The sequence below is a fragment of the Marmota flaviventris genome, chromosome 2 (assembly GCF_047511675.1).
Source record: "Marmota flaviventris isolate mMarFla1 chromosome 2, mMarFla1.hap1, whole genome shotgun sequence".
Classification (NCBI taxonomy): Eukaryota; Metazoa; Chordata; class Mammalia; order Rodentia; family Sciuridae; genus Marmota; species Marmota flaviventris.
In genome coordinates, this window is record NC_092499.1 from 84,798,280 (window position 1) to 84,818,148 (window position 19,869).

The following is a 19,869-nucleotide window of genomic DNA, read 5'->3' on the forward strand; positions in this document are numbered from 1 at the left end:
CTATTAGAAAACTGAAAGTAACTCAATCTGAGTAGACAGCATTTGAAGCATGAAAAATTAAAACTAAAAATGTAGACAAAAACCAGATCCTATAGCAGCTTGTGTTTCATTTTAAGGAGTTTATACTTGAAAGGAAGGTCAGAGAGAAGACTGAGAAATTTTAAGCAGAAGAATGGCATGATCTAGTTTGACTTTTAAAGAGGTCATGCTAGTTATGGTCTAGTTCTAGGAAGGAAACCAAGATTGAAGATAATAAGAAGGTAAATAAGAGGGGTGCTGCTATAGTGTAGATGAGAGAGGATATGATAGACAAGGCTATATATATATATATATATATATATATATATATATGTGTGTGTGTGTGTGTGTATATATATATATATATATATATATATACACACACACACACACACATATATATACATATTAGTACATATATAATGTAGAGTGTGTTTGTGTTTCTTGCTGACAAACCAGGTATGGGAAATACAGGAAAGAGAAAAGGCAAAGATGATTTCCAGGCTTCTGGCTTTGGAAAAATTAAAAAGAAAACAGCTCTAGCAGCCATTATATCAGATGTAGAGTAACAGAATAAATATAAGTTTGGGAAGGAAAATTAAGGGTGAATGCTATTTTAGACATTGAGATTCCTATGAAATCACCTGAGAAGAGATATCTAATTGGCAATGAGGTAGATGGTTCTGAGTCTAGGCAAGAGGTCTGGGATGGATAATAAACTCAAAATAGAAGTTCTGAGATGAAATAGCTAAAAAAAAAATACATAATGTGACCAGAAAAACCCAGGAAAGATCATGGAGAAATATAAATTTTAGTAATTATAGTTAAGAATGAACTGTCCAAAATATAAATCTGATTTAGTCATTTTCATCCTCTCTGCAAACTTTACTAAGTATAATTAACAATTAAAAGTTATATATACTTCAGGCATGATTTGATATATGTATACCTTTTGAAATATTCACCAAACTCAAGCTAATTAACATACCTATTACATCACACAGTTACCTTTTTTTTTAACATGGTGAGATACCCAAGATCTATCTTCTGTACCCCACAAATCTGTATCATTACTATGTATGAATTAAAATAAAACAAAAAACTCAAGAAAATAAAAATTAAAAGTTAACTATTTTTTAAATCTACCATTTTCACAAATTTCAAGTATATTACAATATTGTTAATTACAGTCACATTGTTATACATTACATCTCCAGAACTTACCTTGCATAATTGCAACTTGTCCCCAAATGCCCCCTCTTCCATCCAGCCTGTGGCAAATAACCTTTCTATTCTCTATCGTATTGAGTTTGACATTTTTAGATTCCACATATAAATGAGATCATGCAGTATTTGTCTTTCTCTGAATGGTTTATTCAGCATATTGTCCTCCATATTCATCCATGTGGCTGCAAAATGAAATGATTTCCCTCCTTTTTAAGTCTGAATAATATTTCTTCATATAGACATACCACATCTTCTTTATTCATTCATCCAAAGATGGGCACTGAAGATGTTTCCATATCTTTGCTATTGTAAATAATGCTGAAATGAACATGGGAGTTCAGAAATTTAAGATACTGATTTCATTTATTTAGATATATGTCCACAAGTGGGACTGTGAGATAATATCATAGTTCTAGTTTTAAATTCCTGAAGAACCTCAGAAACTATACTATTTTCCATAATGGCTATAACAATTTACATTCCTATTAACAATTCTTTTTTCTTTAACATTTATCTTTCTTCTTACTGATAATAGACAACTTATCACTTCTAATAATAAACAATGTATCAGATGTGAGGTGATCTCTTTGTAATTTTCATTTGTATTTCCTTGATGATTAATGATGTTTAGTACCTGTTTACATATCTATTGATCATCTGTAGGTTTTCCTTTAAAAATGTATTTTCAGTCCTTTGGGCAATTTTTAGTCAGAGTATTTATATTTTTGCTATTGAGTCCCATTAGTTCCTTATGTAATTTGGATATTTACCCCTTTTTAGAACCTTTAAGGTTTGCCAATACTGCTCCCCACTGTATAGGTTGCCTTTTTATTCTGTTATTTATTTTGCAATGCAGGAAATTTTTACTTTGATGCAATCCCATGTCTGTTTTTATTATTCTCGTCTGTGCTTTTGGTTTCAGGTGCAGAAAATAATTACCCAAACCAAGCCTCTTCTATTTTCTTCAAGTAGTTTTATATTTTCAGGTCTTGTATTTAATTGTTTAATATACTTTGAGTTGACTATAATATATGGTGCAAGATAAGGGCCTGATTCTTATGTATGTGTATACCTAGTTTTCCTAGCACCATTTGTTGAAAAGATTACCCATTGTGCATTGTGTGTTCTTGACATACTGTTGTGAGATAAGTTGGTCACATGTGCATATATTTACTATTTTCTTTTTTAAAAACTCTAGCTCTATAACATGTTAGAAAATCTGTAAGTATAATGGCTCCAGCTTTATTCTGCTCAAGATTAACATTGGTGATACCTTGTGGGTGCAGTTGAATATTGGGATTTTTTTTTCTATTTTTATAAAGAATGACAATAGAATTCAATAAGGATTGCACTAAATCTATAAGTCATTTTGGAAAATATTGAAATTTTTTTTGTAAAGTCTGAAGAATTTTCTACATATTTGATCATGTTATTAGCAAGTAGGAATAATTGTGCTTCTTCATTTATTATCTGGATGCCTTTTTGTTTATTTTTTGCCACATTGCTCTGACTAGATGTCTAGTTCTATGCCAAATAGAAGGTAAGAGTGGGCAACCTTGCCCTGTACTATGATCTGGGAATTTTCTATTTTAAAATCCTTAATCATACATTTGGGCAAGATAGTTATGTGAGCATGGGCATCAAATTGTTCCTTTTCTTCCATTCCCATTTCAAACGTCACTGAGAGTATGGAATAAAGGATAAAAAAATATCAGAATTACAAAAAGTAGTAAGAAAATTTCATTCATATACCCAGAACTTAAATTACATTCTGCTTGAGTAAATGTGGAATAAAGATTAAAAAAAAAAAAAACTCTCCTATGACTTCTCCAGTGCAAGAATAACTGACTAGAAAAAGATGTAAGCAAAACTATGGAGAACATAATTCATGCCTACTTTAGACCTTACATTGTGAGATTCAATACCACATCTGGTTCTTATGTAAGTTTACTTGAGTAGGACTTATGCATGGTTATAGAAATTTACCTATATATGTTAAAGACAGCAATCAATACAACAGTACCGATTTATAAGAGAATTTATGAAAGGATAAGCACTATAAATTTTATAGCACCTCCTTGCTCCAAGCAGTTTAATACATGCATTTGTGCTTTCAGCTAATGCAAGACATTAAATTTTACCATCATGACAAATAAGGAATGTTTGTATTAAGGTGCTAAACCTAAATATCTGCTTAGGAGGTATACTCATTAAATAATCTGACTGCTACATAGAGAAACAGAAAAACACTTGCTGACTTATTTTTTGTGAGGAGATTTCAGGAAACAGTCACATGTTATCAAAAAAGTAATTTTAGTATAATCTGCGTGACATAGTCATATACCATACAACTATAATAGAATTCTCTCCTGTTTGTGACTATTATATTTTATATGTTTTTAATTTAGAGAAGAATTAGAACTACTGGTTGTGATAAAGGCAGAAAGGCAGGTTTTTAAATTATGATGTAGTAGATTTTTAAATATATATGTATGTATATATACATGATATACATATACAATATAAGTATGTACGCACTTTTTATGTATGGAGATAAAGGATATAGTACTGGATAAATAGACTCTTAATCCATTCAAAAATTTAAGGAATATGTGGGGATAAGTGCATGGAGTACTGCATAGATGGCATACATTAAGAGCTTCTGAGTGGCAGGCCACTCTTCTCATGCTAGGCGTGTGAGCAGCAGGCCGCTTACCCTGTAGGCACAGCCCTGGGCATGAGGCCATATGTTGCAGTCCCTGTGCTTGCTCCACGACCCACTCCTCGACTGGTCACTACAAGGACAATTAGCAGAAATTGCATTGGTGGCTGCCTGTAATCTGCTTAGCCACTGCCTGAGTATATATACATGGTAACTGTGCAATAAAATCAGACCTGCTCCTGCTTGATCTCCAGAGGTCTTGATTAGCGACTCTGCAGCTACACTCTCCTTTACCCTGTTCCATGGACCTCCTCACTGGACGAGAGAGTCCACACAAATATAAGCACCAAGCAGTTGTAGGCCTAACTTACTTTTAGAACAGCTTGCCCTAACTGGTAAAGGAAATAATGTATATATAGATGCCCATATATATGGTAAAATGAACCCTAACAGCATTTCTTTCTCCTGCTTCCCATTACAACTAAGCAAATGGTAACTCTATTAAGAGATGGACGGCTATGTGACCAGTGTTATTTTTATTTAAAACTACATAAACAGAATTTGATATTTAATCACTGGTGTTGTTTTTAAATTGAAAATGCAGGTAACTCACAATACATTTTGGAAACTGTTAAAACTCTCAACTTTTAATGTTTCAATTCTTGAGTCATAAGTTTAAAAACTCTGTGCTAAATTACTCTGAACAAAGATAGAATATATTTAAATCACAATTAACTATACATGAAAGCATATTAAGTAATCTTTTTGTAAAAAATAATTATTTGAACAAAGTTCAGGTGTAAAAAATGTTATGTTAACTATAGAATATGAAAGAATAACAAATTGCTTTTAACCTTTACTGTTCAGCATTTTTTCCCTAGGAGGCTATTACAATAAATGATTTTAATTATGTCCATTATTATACAAATGAATGGCAGAAGAGCACAATGTGTAGAAGCAATAATTAACATGCCTTATCTTGGCTTATTGGGCAGTGATAAAAAAGGAATCAGATTAACATATAGGAATTACTACAGGTGAGTATGCGTAGGAGTGGAATTCAGCAATTGGGATTGCTGCACAGTTAAAGCTCATAGTTCTAATTAGTATGGGCATCTCTTAATGTTAACCAAAAGGGTGAGAATTTTAAAAGTATACGTTAAAAATAAGAAGGAAAGTCTGTTTAGCAGTCCTTCAAGCAGGCAGGAAGAGTTTAAAAAGTATTTGAACTGCTTGGAAGACAGATAAAGACCTAGATAGGAGAAATATACATGCTGTGACATTTGAAAGGTCAAAAGAGAAACTTGTGGATCCTGTTAAAATTAAAAACTGGAAACAATTTGGTAGAGATATTCATGAATAAGTTTAAAGTATCCAGAACATCTTACAATCTGACATTTTAAAAAACACAATACCAAAAATGTAGCCAGAAAAGGAAGAATCTCAGAAATACAAAGACAAAAAGTAATATGAAAACAAACAGGCAATGTGAATGGTTGGACTAACTGCTGAGCTTCTCATCAGAAAATGAGACAGCAAGTAAAAAGATAAGAAGTAGCATGGAAGTTAATTCAGTTTTGTTTTGCATTGACCTTTGCTGTACAGGATAGTGGGGGAAACGACTAGTCCAAGGGCACTTTCTGAGAAAAACCAGTGGGGCAAAAGCAGAGAGCAAATCTCCTAGGAGGAAATAACAGAGCAACTTGAGAAATTCTACAGCAATAAATCACCATGGCCAGATGGTATTCAACTGAGAGTTGAAGGAAATAAAGTGTGAAATGGCTGAGCTAAAGATGAGGATATGCAATGTAACTGAAAACCAGCACTGTTTCTAAATATTACAATTTTGCTAATATGAACTGTTTCTTTAGGAAGGACAAAACAATAAAATTAAGATTTATAAAATTACAGACCAGAGGATTTCTTGTTGATAATGGAGAAACTGATAGCTTCCTTTAACATCAGGATAAGGTTAACCTGCTGAGGTCGAATCGCCCACTGAGTCTATAAAGAGAACACTGTTTCTCTCCATCCTATTAAACTTATCTGGAAATGTCAATAAAATACTAGAAAGAAGTAAACCAGTAAATGTAATTTATTTGGGAGTTACATGAAGCTTTTAACAAGGTCACATGTGACTGTTGGGGAAAATAAATAAGAAGAGTCTTTGGGAGAAGTCATAAGAGAAACTTCAGTCGTTAACTGTAAAACTTGCTAAGTAATGAAAACAAAGTTTCAGGAACTATTTTTCTTTCCTTCCCTAATACTGGGTTGCCTCTTCCAGAAGTATAGATAATTTTCAAATAAAAAAATTAAAAGAATTTCACTACTGGGGCTGGGGTTGTGGCTGGGGTTGGGGTTGTGGCTCAGCAGTAGAGCTCTCGCCTAGCACATGTGAGGCCCTGGGTTCAATCAAATTAAATAAGTAAAGATATTGTGTTTAAACAAAAAAGAATTTGACTATAGATAAGGAGGAAAGTAAGATGAGATTCCAAATCAAGAAAGAAAAAAACAGATTCACAAGCAATGTAAAATAAGCATACTATAAAAATTTATATTCATGAAATGCAATCTGAAAGCTACAACTGAGTATAAGTGCTTTATCAGTGTGGTTTTAGTAAGCATAAGATTTTAATAAAAGCTAACAAGTAATAATGTACGAGAAAAATTTCTATGTATTCACTTGAGTACTATCTCCTTTGATGTGGTCACTTTGGGACATCATGTTTATTAAATAGTATGTATTTGCCCTTGATCCAATTATTTCTGAAAATACTACGGTAGAATTGTCTTTATAGTCAATAATATATTGGTCTGAAATTATTCAATAATTCAGAATAGAGCAAGAAATCACCAGGAAAAGAGGGAATTTATCTCCAAGAAGCAAACTCAGCATGCAGCTAAGTTCATAGGATACATTTAATTCTACAACCTTAAATTACCTCTCTGTCTCATCATGGAGCACTATTATTCAAGGAAAGAGCAGGGGCCATGCAGTAGAAGCTTGAAGAAACCCATACAAGGGCCTGGGGTACCATTGTATATCATTATATGAGAGTCAATGTTAGGAATTAAGACCTGTTTCACGACAACTTCTTCTTGCTCTTAGAACTATTCTCTGAAATCACAGAAAGTACTAGCGGCCTTTCAACAACTCCTGTTCTCCTTGGCTCAGTAACCTGCTGCCTTCATTTCAAAGTAAATATAACCCCTTTAAATAGTTCACATATGGCACCATTACTTGTCCTTTCATTGTTCTGGTCATTCAACACTATAAATTTTAGTTGTTTCCGTGTCTCATCTTAATGCAATCTTTTCCCATTTAAAATGGCAATTTCTGCTCATTATAGGAAATAAAGAAATACATAAAAAAGAAAATTTATTTTTTTCATAATAATACTCACTGAAGATATCTGTTGCTAATACATTGTCATTTTCATTTTTAGGGCTTTTTTTCTATGAATACTTTTGGTATAAACTTGAGGTCCAATTTTTTTTACTGTCTTTTTCTTCAATTACTATAACTATAACCCTCTTAAATGAAAATGCCTATAACAAACATGATACTTCCCATATTAACTTGTTATTCAATCTTTCAGAGCTGATTGCCTGTTTTGGCAGCCACAAAGGGCCAATGATACATATTAAGTATAGCATAAAACCTCTTAGTTTTTTCTCTTAAGTACTAGTATTTAACCATTTCCTCTTATCCTATATTGTATAATTGGTTTTAAGGATTGATATTCAGAACTCTATATATACCTATTACATTTTACCTCATTTCATAATTCCTCATTTCAACCAATTAATATGAGTCAGTATTCCAATTCTGTTATTCGAAGTATTACTAATCACAGCAATCTTTGTCATCTGAAAATCTAATCAGCATGCCATTACAGTGCTTACTCAAATAACTGTGGAAAAGAGTTAAAAGAGTTGGATAAAGAAATAATGATGTCATATATCAATAAGGGTCCTTCACACTTGTTCATAACAACCTATTACCAACTTCATATTAGGTTTATTTGTTTAACTAGTTGAATTAATTAAGTTGTTTGTTTTATGTTACATTCCTCACATATACACTCTTATATACACATAAAGTTTGGTGTCTTTATACGAGACGTGTCTCTGAGAAACTAAAAGTAAATTAAATCACCTTTTAAATAACAAAAAAATTCAATTTGAAAGGATTTCTGTAATGAAAAAAGCTACCCCTAATACGAATATACTTTGATAATGCTGTTTTATATTAACTGCTATTGTTGTGCAATTTTAATGAGTTAGGATTGCAAAGTCAAAACTGATTTAATAGAAGCTGAAGATTTTAGAAAGAAGAGATAAACCTAGTAAGGTGGAAAAAGGAAGAAAAGATTAATTTGTTAATATAGATCTCAGTGCTGGAGTAAATTAACCTTGCTAGTTTGCAAAGAATGAACTATCAAAGATGATATTTACCTGTTCAAATAAATGTTCAAGTGAACCTTGAGTTTTTCCAGTGAAAGAAGTGGGGGAAAAAAGGGCAGAAGTAGTTTTAAGTTATGGTAATACTAATGCATGCAGGATGGAGATCTAATAATTGCATACTTGCAGCAGCACGCACTTCTGACTGGAGTCTATTATTTGTTGATGTATTCACTGATACTTACTTTATATAGTACCTATGGTATTTTTACCTAAAAAATAAATAGATAACCTGTATTTTAACTTTTTTTGCCACTTCATATATTAAATAACCTTCATACTTAAAAAAATATGCAATTACAATAGCACACCTGAATGACCCCAGAGCACACAGGCTCCATTAAATTTGCTTATGTCTAATTACTCCTGCCAAAGGCAGGTGAGAAATAATTCTGATAAGATATTTTATCCTGTAGCCAAAAAATAAACTAAGATGAAATCAGTGATTTCCAATCAAATAACTATCTAAAATTATTTGCTCTTTAATACCTTATAAAGCTGGGCTTTATGCAATAACCACTATAATTATGTTTTTAACTAGTAAAATCATTTCCTCCTAGCAAAATTAGTGTAAGTCATTAGTGTAAACCATCATCAAGGCTAACTATGAGTGTATTTCCTGTATTTCTCATGTTAAACATATGATTTAGAAATTGTGATACTGTTTCAAGTTTCCTAGAACATGTATCAATATTTGATCTGAACTATGTTTAACAAAGTAAGTAAAAATGTGAGATTAACGTGCAACATATAAATCTCCAAACCCCCAAGGCTGAATCACAGTTTAGACAATGATATTTATGAATCTGTCAAAATATGAAAACAATATCTTCTAACTCCAGTTCCATTGAACACTATACACTTTGTGTTTTTGCTTATATTCCATTTGTTGCATGAGAAGTTCTCAAAGATTTTTTTTAATATTTTTGTAGTTGTAGATGGACACAATACTTTATTTATTTTTATGTGGTGCTGAGGATCAAACCCAGTGCCTCACACATGCGAGGTAAGCACTCTACCACTGAGCCACAATCCCAGGCCAAAGACTCTTAAATGTGGAGAAAAGAAAGGGAGGTGTTTTGAATTTACATTGTAGAATAGTTAATACAACACCTCTAGGACCCCTGAGGTTCTTCTTTGCAAAATAGGAAAGTGAAACATGTAAGAAAAATCTCAATAATTTCACTTGTTGTCATATATTATAGCATATCGAAAGGTTCTCAGTAAGTACTTACAAGTAATAGGTTATATAGTAGTATTTATGTGTGTAACATATTTAACTCTTCAAAAAACTTTCACATATACTGTCCCATTTCAATAGTAAAATTACAGATTTTTGACTTTTGAGTCTAGTAGTCTTTTCCTGAAGGTGAAATTAACCCATAATAAAATAAAGAAGTGCTCAGCAAGCTAGTGTGCAGTCATGGTTGTAAATCACTGATGTAATGTTGCACAAAATATGAATAAAATAAGGATGAGTTCTCTAGTTAAACAAAAAAGGATAGAGGTATATGACAAAGGAATATAAGAGACGAAAAAAGTCCTATATGATGTTTGATGCATGAAATAGGTTAAACTGGGAAATATTTCATGCAAAATACATTGCTAATTTGTAATGTTGAAGGAAATTCTCGTCTTATAGCGTGAGTTGCAGTGGGGTTTTCTGTCACCATTCACCTTCCTTGTTGATAAGTTTTTCAGACTCTCATTTATAACAGATATCTTAGACTATGTACAGATCCTACTAGAAATAAACCCAAAGAGTACAACTGGAAAAAGGAAAAGGAGACTTACTCTGGTGGTGCTGCAGGTAGTGGGGTGGGGTGAGGTAGTAGCTAGAAATTGATGAATTGAAGCCAGGTGCCGTGGTACATGCCTATAATCCCAGCAGCTGAGGTGGCCAAGGCAGGAACATCATAAGCTCAAAGCCAGCCTCAGCAATTTAGCAAGGCCTTAAACAACTTAGGGAGACCCTATCTCAAAAAAACAAAAACAAACAAACAAAAAAAACCAGAAGGGGCTAGGGATGTGGCTCAGTGGGTAGGGGTTCTTGGTCCAATCCCCAGTACCAAAAAAAAAAAAAAAGTGTGTTGAAATAAAGTTTCCTAAAAGCATTTCCTGAATCTCAGGGAAGAAGAGAAGAGGTATACCGATAGAAAATTTTGAACTATTAATAAAATTAATCACAAAGCAAATATCAAAGTTATTTCCTAAGGAGAGAAAAAAAATCCTTAAATATGTTAGCTTTCACATGTTGATGCAAATCAAAGATAATCTGGGATCAAGGAAAATATATTTGACATATACACAATAAATACCTGAGACAGATATTTGATATATTCTACTGAATGAATTAAAAAGAAAATAACTGGACCAAGAATAAGTAAGTTGTGACATAAAACAACTAATGGCAAGCATTCAATAAAACTCCATTACCATATTAAGTGATGAGCCAGATTTTGGTTTCTAAATTAATTACCATTATACTTGATCACTAGTTCTCTGCCTTGGCTTACTATTGGAATCGATTCCCACTGCAGCTCTAAAAAATACATGTGCCTGAATACTATCTACAGTTACTTTGATTTAATTGATCTGGAGTGTAGCTTGACAACTAGAATTTTAAAAAGCTTAACAGGTAACTGTGATATGCAGCCAAGGTTGAAAACCATTGTTATGGGAACCTGACCTGGGCCCATGTGTGTATGAACAAGTGAAGAGAAGGGAGGAAGAGTGTCTTTATTTGGCTGTGACATTCCCAAATGTATTATATCAGGTTGCCCAGAACAACATATAAACTGTCAGGGTACGACAACACATTGCCCTGAAAATATTTATATTTATTTCATTATCAGTTAAAAATAAGTACAAGTCAGACCCAAATAGGAGGCCTATTTCTGAAAAAATACAGGAGGATGGTTTGAATCAAAGACTAATGCTTTGTATTTCTGGAATCTTAAGTATTCCAAATAAGACTGAATTTCTAGTCTATCTGTAGGGCCAGTCCCTTAAATTCCTTATATTGACTGGAAAGGCTAGGAAGACACTATTAAAATTTTGATGATGTTGTTATTTAAAGAATTATAAGTTAAAGAATATTTTTGTAAAGATTAAACCTAATTATTAGTAGGATGCATTCCTCCTCAAGCAACAGAGGACATTAAAATATTCTATATAGCAAAAGACAGAAAATATGGGCTAAAACATGAAAAATTCATGATATACGATTAATACAATCAGATGGAAAATTAAGAAGTAGCCTATCAATTCTACCAGTAAACATAGTGAATTAAAAATTTTTAAGATAAATATTGGGTTATAATAAAGTCTAATGCTTTGCTAATTATAAAACATGCACGTAAAAGCATATGTATACATACATACATATACTCAAGGAAAGGTTAAAAACAAAAGAACACACAACAATATATAAGGCCAATGTAATGAAATGTTGCAGTAGTCCTATCAAAGCAAAATTCATAGCAATGGTATTAATAAGGATAGATAAAAGTTTTCAAGTGATAAAAATTAAATGGAGAAAAAAAACTGCTGATGAGGTTTTATGAGTTAAGTAAGACTCTACTGTTACAAATAAAATAAAACAATTCCTTTCTTCCAGAATAACTAACATATATGGCCTTCCCACAAAATATATACATCTAGATGATGAAGACAGATTTTTTCAGACCTTAAAGACAAAGTATAGAATCTTGAAAATAAGGGTGACCATAAAGAAAAGATATTAAGAGACCAAGAACAGAATATGTAAGAAATCTGGGATAACATTAAGAGGCCAAATTTAAGATTAATTGGTATAGATGAAGGCTCTGAAATGTAAGCTAAAGGAATGCACAATCTTTTCAATGAAATAATATTAGAAAATTTTCTAAACCTTAAGAATGAAATAGAAATTCAAATACAAGAGTCATATAGGACTTGAAATATACAAAAGCACAACAGATCCACTCAAAGCCATATTATAATAAAATTCCTAACACACAAATAAGTATAGAATTTTAAAAGCTCCAAGAGAAAATGGACTGGTCACATTTCGAAGTAAATCAATCCGATTTCAACTAATTTCTCAATCCAGACCCTAAAAACCAGAAGGCTTAGAATATATTACTCAATACGAACCTCTGAAAGAAAGTGAATGCCAGCCAAGAATACTATATCCAGGAAAATTAAACTTCAAAAATGAAGATGAAATGAAAGCTTTCCATGATAAACCGAAGCTAAATGAATTCATAACAAGAAAACCTGCACTATAAAACATACTCAATAAAATATTTCATGAAGAAGGAAAAATAAAAACGAAAACTAACAGTGGGAGACATTATACGAGAAGAATAGTAAATTAAAGTAGAATCAATTATCATTAAAATATTATCATTAAAACATAAATCAAAATGGCAGGAAATAATCATCTCTCAATAATAATACTGAATGTAAATGGTCTAAACTCTTCAATCAAGACATAGGCTGAAATATTGGATTAAAAAACAAGACCCCAAAATATGCTACCTGCAAGAGACTCACCTCATAGGCAAAGACATCTACATAATGAAGGTAAAAGAATGGGAAAAAAACATACCATTCACATGGGACTTGTAAACAAACAGGGGTAACTATCCTCTTATCATATAAAGTGGACTTTGATCCAAAATTAATCAGAAGAAACAAAGATGATTACTTCATATTGCTTAAGGATATCATACATCAATAAGGTAGAATATTTATGCCTTAAATATTTGTGACTCAATCAAAAAAGCATAGACACACATCACACAGACTCTTCACAATATTAAGAATCAAATAGACCACAAGAAAAATACTGGGTAACTTTAACATGCCTCTTTCACACTGGATAGATCATCTAAACATAAACTAAGTAAAGATTATATAGAACTAAAAAACACAATTAATAATACAGATCTATCAGACACCTACAGAATATTCCATCCATCAATGACTGAATTCACTTCTCAGAAGCACATGGAACATTTTCTAAAATAAACTATCATGTATGTTAGCAACGTAAATCTTAGCAAAAAACAAACAAACAAACCAAAACCCAACCCAGAAATACAGAATCAATACCTTGAATTGTATCAGATCAATATGGAATGAAATTAGAAGTCAAAGATAAAAAACAAAACCATTCTTAATATCCAGAGATGAAAGAATACAATTTCAAATGATCAATGGACAACAGAAGAAATCAGGGGAAAAATAAAACAATTCTTAGAAGTAAATGAGAATAGTGATACAACAGATCCAAATCTCTGGAACAGTATGAAGGCAGTTCTAAGAGAGTTCATAGCATTAAAAGAATAGAAAGATACCAAATAATCAATCTAACATTACATCTCAAAGATCTAGAATAAGAAGAACAAACCAACACCAAAATCTGTACAAGATAGAAAATAATTAAAATAAATAAAATTGAGAATAAAAATAATACAAATGATAAGACAAAGAGTTTTGAAAGTAAAAACAAAATTCATAAACTCTTAGCCAAATTAACCAAAAGAAAGAGAGAAAAACTCAAATGAACACCATTTGCAATGAAAAAAGATATATCACCAGACACTATGAAAATCCAAAGGATAATAAAAAACTATTTTGAAAATTTTTACTCCAATAAACTAGAAAATCTTAAAGATATTGGCAAATTCCTAGAGATAAATGATCTATCCAACTGAACCAGAAGGATATAGAAAATTTAAACAGATTGGCATCAAGCAATGATATTATGGTGAGGATGTGGGGAAAAAGGTACACTCACATATTGTTGGTGGAACTACAAATTATTCCAACCACCTGGAAAGCTGTATAGATATTCCTCAAAAAACTAAGAATAGAACTACCATAAAACCCAGCTATCCCTCAGTATATATCCAAAAGGTTTAAAATCATCATGTTACAGTAACACAACAATGTTAGTGTTAATAGCAGCACAATTCACAATGGCCTAGCTATGGCACCAATCTAGATGCCCTTCAACAGATGAATGGATAAAGAAACTGTGGCATATAAACACAGTGGACTATTACTCAGCCATAAAGAAGAATAACATTATAGTATTTGCTGGTAAATGGATGGAAATAGAGATTTTCATGTTAAGTGAAATAGGCCAGTTCCAAAATGTCAAAGGTGGAATGTTTTCTCTGATATGTGGAAGCTAATCCAAAATAGAAGAAATATCAGTATAGTATAAAAAGGGGATGAAAAGGGAGGGAAGAGGGATGGGATAAGGAAAGAATTTTGGAATGAATCTGACTTAATTCTCCTATTACATATATGAATATATCACAGTGAAACTCTCCATCAAGTATATCCACAAGACATTAATTTAAAAAAAAATAATAGCAGAAAGATCAGTATAGTGATGGGAACAGGTGGAGGGAAGAAGGGAGGGAAAGAGGAAGTACAAGGCATTGAATCAGAACAAACTACATTCCATGCTGTTATAAGTCTATCAAAATGAATCCTAATGTTATGTATAACTTAAAAGAACCAATAAAATTCCATATGTAATAGTTAAAAAAGCAACTATATGTGACTGCAAGAACATAGGACAAAAAAGTTTTAAAAAGAAACCAATGGAAAGCTAGCTTAGAAATCAATATCAGACAAACAAACTTTAAGGCAAAAGCATTATTAGAAATGAGACATTTCATAACAATAAATAATTACACCAGGAGAAGTACATAATAATGTAAATCTACATGCAACTAATAGCACAACTTTGAAATACATTAAGCAAAACTTGATAGAAATACAAAGATAAATGAAAAACTCATTATATCATAGTATAAGGTTTAAATATAACTCTTTCAATTGGTAATATGACAAGGAAAACAACATATGTGATCTGAACAACATGCATAGACAGCCTCATTTTATTTCTAAGTATATTGTACTGTACCTAAAAATAGCAGAAAAAGCATAATTTTCTAGTGCACATGAAACATTTTAACAAAATTGACCATTTTGAGCATCCATTCAAAATGCTCAAAAGTTTGAGCAGTCACTCAAAGTTTTAAAGAAATGAAATGAATTTCAAGTATACTATCTGACCAAAATGTGATTGTGCTAGAAACCAACTTCAAAAGAGAAGACTCTTGTTTGGAAATTAAGAAACACATTTCTAAATAACTCACGCGTTGGATAAGGAATGTACTTTGAACTAACTATAAATAAAAATAGAACTATACCTGCAATTAGAGGAAACATATAGGTTTAAATACATATATTAGAAAAAAAGCATGAAATTTAACATCTATGCATGCGTCAAGAAATTAGAAAACAATAGCATATTGAAGCCACTGAAAGTATAAGGAAGGAAATAAAGCAGTATAAATTAATGAAATAGAAAACCAATAGGTAATATAGACTACCAAGGAAACCAAAGGACTAATAAAATCAAACATTTACAGTACTGATAAAGTGGAGGAAAGGAACTAATTACCCATTGGAATGAAAGAATAACATCATTACTGATCCTAGAAATAATAAAAAAAAAACAATAAGAAGACATTAGGAAGTACATTATATCCATAATTTCCAAAACTTACCAATAATTCAGAGAAAAACATTATCAAATAAAAAATCTTAATAGTCAAATATAACACAGCAATGGAACATCCAATAAAATCCTCCCCAAAGGAAATCTTCATGTCCATATGGCTTAAGCAATAAATACTTCCAAACATTAAGAAAAAAATTAATACCGATCTCTTACAAACACCCTTTAGACAACAGAAAAGGAAGAATTACTTTAAAGCTTATTTTACAAGTCTTATTATCCAGACCTGTCACTACTAGGAAAGTAAAATTATAGATTGATCCCTCTTATGAAAATACATGTAAAAATCCTAAACAGAGTACTAGTAAAATGTATAAGCAATGTATAAAAACCACAACCAATTGTGACATTCCAGAAATGCAGTCAAAATGATTACAGAAAGAAAAATAACTTAGTAGAATTCTACAAATGTAATTTATTTCTCAAAGATATTTATAGATGAGAATTACTTCAATTTGATAGAGATTTAAAATAAACATGTTCACAAATTCTATGAAACTTATCCCAATGAGAAATGGAATTTATGATCTTTTCCTTGAAACTGAGGGGGTTTGTGGCTGTCTGCAGAAGAAAAACTTTTTGGTACTCTGGGTTACCATGTAACAAATAAGAATACCTTACAGATACTATGATGTTAGCAATACTGAACACATTAATTTAGCCTGGTGTAGGCTCTTCGCTCACAATGGACAGTTGATGCCAAGCACTAAATATGTAAATGATGAAGTATCCAGATGATTGCATCAGCCAGTCATTTAGGTCACCCTGAGTTGTCCAATAATTCCCAATTGGTACCCCAAGTGTCAAGGAGAAAAAAAAAAAAGTGCTTTGTCCCTTCTAGATTCCAGATCCACAGGCTCTGTAAACATAATCAAATGCACATTATTTCGTGCCTTTCTGTTTTGAGTAGTGTGTTTTCAGTAAGAGGTAACAAAATGTAACAATTGTCTACAAAATATTTATAGTCATTTTAAGGCTTACTGAAACATTTCTTAAGAGAATTATACCTATAACTATCATTTTATTCAACACTGATGATGCACGGCTTCTTCCCAGAACAAGGTCCCATACTGGCAAGAAACTTCTAGGAATAAAATAGAAATTGAGCAGGATAAAGAAAAGATAAATTCAGATAAAAGTGGAGAACAAACTCAGGAAATCTCAAAACATAAAAGTATAAGACTCTTAAAATAAAACATACAAGTCAATCTTTATGACAGAGTTAGGAAATGATTTCTGAGATATAATATCAAAGAAACATTGCTATAAAAAATCAACAAATTAAACTCTTAAAATTAAGAACTTTTGAACTTCAAGGTACACCACAAGAAGCTGAAGAGAATATCAGAATGGGAGAAAATATTTACAAACCACACATCTGATAATAGGTTCATTTCAAGAATATATATAAAAAAGAATATTTCAACTGAATACAGGAGTAAAAAAACAATTCAATTTTACACAATGGTGAAAGACTGGAATTGTCACTACTGCAAAGATGACATACAAATGGCAATAAGTACATGAGGAGACGCTCAACATCATTAGTCATTAGCAAAATCCAAAATAAAACCATGATGAGTATAACTTTACATTACTAGATAGCTATGGTAAGAAAGAGGAAAATTATTATTTCTATCTCTTACAAATAGTAAGTAATAATATCCCGACTTTTTTCTTTCCTTGTCCTTACCCCAGGACTGAAGTAATGAGGATGAGATAAAGTCTTGTAAATAATTTATTTTACACTTTGTAAGGAGTCCCTGTTCCCTTTGGAGATAATTTTCTTTAAAAGTAAGGAGAAGGACTGTGCCTTCATATTTGGAATGTAAATAAATATTTGGTGGGGATGGGTGGGCAAAAAAACAGTGAATCCAGCTTTACAACTCTGGAGATGTCTCCAAGATTCTGATTTCATCCCTGACTTGAAATGTAAACACATGTTGCTAGAGGTAAACTCTTTGATGTTCCCAATATCTATTCAATCATCTATTAAGTTCTAAAGGTTGCAGTTTTAGTCTGGATCCAAAGTTTCTGTAAAATTTACTCAGAAAGTGCTAACTTCGAAAACATTAAAATATTTTCCCCACAAACCCACATATGTAATGCAATACAAAATGAAGAAGAAATTGAGTTAAGCCAAAATATTAGATTGTCAAATAATAACTCAGAGAAAATCAGAGAATTTATATAGTATTAACATTTATGAGAATTCCAAGAATAGAAGTAATCAAACAACACAGCAAAACAGGCAGAGATTCAGGACAATCAGAAGAGCTCTACAGGACCTTCTCTACCACATTGCCTATATTCTTGCTAATATTAGCCCATACATTCAATTAGAATTACAGCACCATTCTCCATTTCGCACTTCACATTCACAGTGCCGTGCATAGTGCCCAGAGATTATCATTATCAATAAATTCTAGATCTCATCTTGTTTGAGGATATAACTATATACCAGATATCACAGTATAGGTTTTAACAGTTATTGGTGTCTAGATGCCATTGTGCCAACAAGCTCCCTTCAAGACAATAAATGCTCTTCCTTTGGTCTTGTCCAATTTTGATCAGTGTTTCATGAGGACAAATTCTTTTTTTAACAATAATACCTGAACCATTCGTGAACAACTATTAAGGCCACACTGTCCAGTAATTTCCAACCATAATTTAGGCTAACTATAGTATTTCCGTAAGTGGGTATCCTTGTTTGGTTCCGGCCAGACTCTCAGCCATCATTATTTAATAATTTCCCCAGTGATTAGAATATTCAATAGTCTTCCCTGGGTAAGGATAACATCCCTCTTCTTGAACTGTTGACTGATATGATGTCCCATTTAAGTAAATATTCTATTAGTGTAGTCATTTAAAGCTTTCATGTCCCTCTAGGGTCATCTCCAAATGTGGCCAGTCTCTGGAAGAGAGCTCCCTCTAGTGTTTCTGTTTGAATGAGTAAGTCTTTTTCATCATGATGAGCTTTCAAAAGAACATTGATTTGTTCTGATGTAGTACTCGAATCCCCAAGACTAGTACCAAAAATTTCTACAGAATATCAGACAGCAGGGAAGACATTGGTTAAGCCACTCCATGCGTTATTACCACAATATACTAGTAAAATTTATGCAATTTAGGAAAACAGTTTTTATACACATACCCCTAAAAAATATGTTCCAAAAATTGCCATTTGGTATATGGAATATAACTTTGCTTGGATATCATAGGTTTTTCCATAAACATATTTTGCACAACTCCATAGAGGAGTTATTAGTAATGTCTATTCATTAAGCCATATCCAAATCTATCCCTCAAGGGTGATCTTCTAATTTTCTTAAATGAAAACTGAATTCCATTCACATTTATATATCCTATTTGAAGGAGATCACACAATGGTAGACAGCAGAAATTTACCTTTTATTCTAACTAGGTAGATGTCTTAGTGACATTGTTTTGATTATTCTCACAAAGAGTGTAAAAACTCTACTATTTGGTATTCCGCACTTAGATAATCCATTCACAGTAGTTATCAGAAAAATGATCAGAATAGTAAATATAGTCTATGAATCAAGAACTGAGTGGTTACTATGAGCGCTAAACTACCTACAGTGAACTAACCTTATACAGTCAAATTATTAAGCAGTACTGCCATTTTGTTATCCAGGTGGAATCTTTTTAGGTGGAGCTTCTACATCACCTATTTCCCTTCTCTAGAAAAAACAGACCCAAAGTGTTTTCTTAATATTAGTTAAGATCTGTAAGGGATACCTAAGAGTATCTCCAAGCTTGGAGGCTCTGGTATGGGGATCACATGATTATATCTCTCCTTAACACTTTTTTTTTGAAGAATTTCTTTTTTACAATACCTTTATTTTGTTTATTTATTTTTGTTTGTGGTGCTGAGGATTGAACC

The 19,869-nt window shown here is 31.9% G+C and overlaps 1 protein-coding gene across 1 annotated transcript in view; it reads right to left on the bottom strand.

Annotated features, from left to right (window-relative positions):
- The window catches only part of Dph6 (diphthamine biosynthesis 6), a 171,637-nt gene that overhangs the window by 41,621 nt on the left and 110,147 nt on the right, over positions 1-19,869 (bottom strand). The window lies entirely within an intron of this gene.